Source organism: Tamandua tetradactyla, chromosome 2 (assembly GCF_023851605.1).
Source record: "Tamandua tetradactyla isolate mTamTet1 chromosome 2, mTamTet1.pri, whole genome shotgun sequence".
Classification (NCBI taxonomy): Eukaryota; Metazoa; Chordata; class Mammalia; order Pilosa; family Myrmecophagidae; genus Tamandua; species Tamandua tetradactyla.
The window spans coordinates 8,097,238-8,100,460 of record NC_135328.1 but is presented as its reverse complement, the minus strand read 5'-3'; the positions used below and the strand labels follow the sequence as shown (position 1 = coordinate 8,100,460).

The 3,223-nt window shown below is 37.0% G+C and overlaps 1 non-coding gene across 1 annotated transcript; it reads right to left on the bottom strand.

The window, feature by feature from the left end:
• Positions 1-1,222: 1,222 nt before the first annotated feature.
• On the bottom strand, positions 1,223-1,329 carry LOC143675141 (U6 spliceosomal RNA). The gene has a single exon (XR_013171385.1). It is a non-coding gene; the product is annotated as a U6 spliceosomal RNA (small nuclear RNA).
• Positions 1,330-3,223: the final 1,894 nt, after the last annotated feature.

Genomic DNA, 3,223 nt, shown 5'->3' with positions numbered 1-3,223 from the left:
TGATTGGGCTGTGGCTTTGGCTGCTGTGTCAGTCCAGTTATTCCCTTGAGATGGCCAGGGCAATGAATTACCACTTTTTTGTTGGTAAGAGTATGGCATTTAAGAGATGGAGTATTTTTTGTCAGTGTTTGATTGGGGTTTTGCCTTTTGTGAAAAAGGCTTGCTCCTTCCACACTGCTGTGACATGTAGGACTAGGAAAGTATATTTGGTATAGAGATTTAGGCTTTTTCCTTTTCCTTGTTTTAGAGCTCAGGTGAGGGCAATTAGTTTTGCTTTTTGAGCTAAAGTTCCAATAAAAAGTGAAAGTTCTGCCTCAATGGCCCCTACTCCAGGGCTTTGGCTTCACTTTAGTTTGGCCGACTGTTGCATAATTTGCTTTCTTTGGTTAATGCAGGTACCTGTAGAAATAAAAATACTTGACAAACTACAGCAGAAGTTTTATCCTGTTTTACCTTTACACATTTATTAGGGTTAGGTTAATTAGCAGGTAGAACATAATTTATAAACTCTCCTTGTTCTTTTTAAGTCTTCTCTGTGGAAGATGGAGTTCTAATTTATAGCTGATGACATGTACTTTTAGGAAAGCTTTAGAGCGAGGTTGAGTAGCTGACAAGTAAATTTAGTTGTTCTCATGATCTGTAACTGTTAACATACAGATCAGTATTAGGATAGAAATGTCAAATTTTTAGGAATTTTAAACAACTTTTAAATATATGAATAACATTTCACTTATGGAAATGTAGCTAACAGAAGAACAGGACATTTCTTTTAATTATTGTAATACTTCTTAAATATGTTTTTTGTTGTTGTTGTTGTTTTATTATTTGTTTATTTTTTGCATAAGCAGGCATGGGAATTGAACCTGGGTCTCTAGCCTGGCAGGCGAGAACTCTGCCTGCTGAGCCACCATGGCCCGCCCCTTAAATGCCTTTTAAATGTAGTATGTTAGACTATTTTAGTACTTTACTTTTACAAGGTGAAAGAACACATTTTCTTTAACAGCTTTCCTTTAAAAGTGAAATAAAGATGATAAGGTTAACATAAACATTAACAAGGATATTATTCTGATATAATATAAAATTTTAATCTTTTAGACAGAATACTCAGATGTTTAAGAAAAACTTTTTATAACTTTTCACTAAGAGTAGACTGACAATTTACATTATTTTACAGAGAAAACTAAATTCCACTTTTGTATGCATTCATGTTTTTTTTTTCTTTAAAAATATGGAACGCTTCACGAATTTGCATGTCATCCTTGTGCAGGGGTCATGCTAATCTTCTCTGTATCGTTCCAATTTTAGTATATGTGCCGCTGAAGCAAGCACTGCATGCATGATTTTACAAAAAAGTTTTTTTTAACATTATAAACAGTCTTATTAAATTTTGGTTAGCATTGAATGTGATAGCCAGAATTTATGTTCACAAATTTTTCACAACTTTTTGTAGTTAGCAGTGACTAAAAAATTACTTTTTAAAACTTTCCACAACTTTCCACATTTATTAAGGGCTTGTAGCAATCGACTACAAAGTTCACTTTTTCAAACTTTCTACAACTTTCCATATTCATTCAGAGCTTGTAGTTAGCCATGGACTACACAATTTACTTTTTAAAACCCTCTACAATTTTCTATATCCATCTATAGCTTGTAGTCAGTAATGAATATAACAGACAACATTTACTTCATATTAGAAACATGTTAGTTCACAAAGTTAGCACTTTGCAAGACTGTATTTGAGGCAGCTAGAGGTCAGCAAGTTCTACCATTAAGGCACTTTTACAGAATGGGGATTATTTAGAGACCCTTGGGACAGCACCATTTAAGTGAGCAGGGTGGGAATTATATTCTTATGTTTCTGCCATTTAGAAACAAATAGGTATTGAGAGTTAAGGTGACGAGAGATACAAAAGAATGTGCCTTTTAAGATTTAAAATCTGAAGGTAGACAGCAGTGATTTAGTGGGCTGGCCCTGGGATGTGTTTATTCCATAAGGACAGGTTTATTTCCATAAGGATTCCCTCTGGGGTGCCAAGAGGCCTCGGATCCAGTAGGGGCCTCAGGGCAAACACTAGTTAGGTTTACTGTCCTACAGTGGCCCCCACAGAGTGAAGACAGGTTCTCCCTAAAGAGGGTGGGGCATTCAGGGGCAAAGAGGAATTGATGGAACACTAGAATGTCCTGAAGTAGGGAAGGTTTGGGTGTCTGTTACCACCAGCTCTCATAATTAGGCAAGTCCAAGTATAGATAAGCCCAGATGGCAGTTCAGGAAGAGTGGCTCAGGTGTTAATTAAGAAATAATACTCTGACCTGTCTCACTGAGTATCAGCCAGCACAGTCTGATGTCCTCAGCAGTCTGGGCTTGCATTAAATTCCTAAGGTTTCCACTAGCCTCCCCTGGAATACAGCTGGGTTTCTTCCTTCTTCTGATTGAGTCCCTTTAGCTTATTACAATTAGCTGGCTTGGTGGCACAGTTTTTCATGCCTTTTAACAAACATGTATTTTTCCTTTAATGGAAATAAGATATGGGCATAATATCACTTACAAGACCCTCTCAGGTCCTTGTCTTGATAGAGAGCTATAAATATCTGGGCCGAGGAGATTTTTGACTACTTTCTCTGTCTTTTACAGTCTGGATGATGGTATTGTAATTGAGAGTCCCATTGGAGGGCTATGCTTTCACCTTTTTTAGCTTATATTGACTATTAGCATTTTTCTTTTTGTTTTGTTTTTTTTTTTGAAAAAGAAAAACAGAGAAGCCTTGCCAGCACCAGTGTGACTGTGGGGCATCCCAGCGTGTGCCAGAGCTGGGGATTTCCACCTCCGCTGGTCCAATCATTTGGAAACAGGCAGTAAAGTTGCTGGGCATCCTTGGCATGAGTCTGGAGGTGTCCCCAGAGTGGAAGACCTTCTTTGAAGGTCTTGAAGGGCAAGTCTGCTAACAATACAGTCCCCCATGTTTTTTGTCTGAGCATTAATTTATTCAATCCTTTGCTTTTGAAAAATTGATGTTGCAAATACACATATGCTACACCTTTTGATATTGTCCCCAAATTGTTGGATATTCTGTTCTGATCTTATTCGTTTTTCCATTTTGCATTTCAGTTTATGATGCTTCTATTTTGTCCTTTCCATGTTGAGTCCACTGGTGAGTCAATCTAACGCATTATTCATTCCTATTATAATTAAAAAAATTTTTTCTAGCGTTTTCTTCTGTATCTT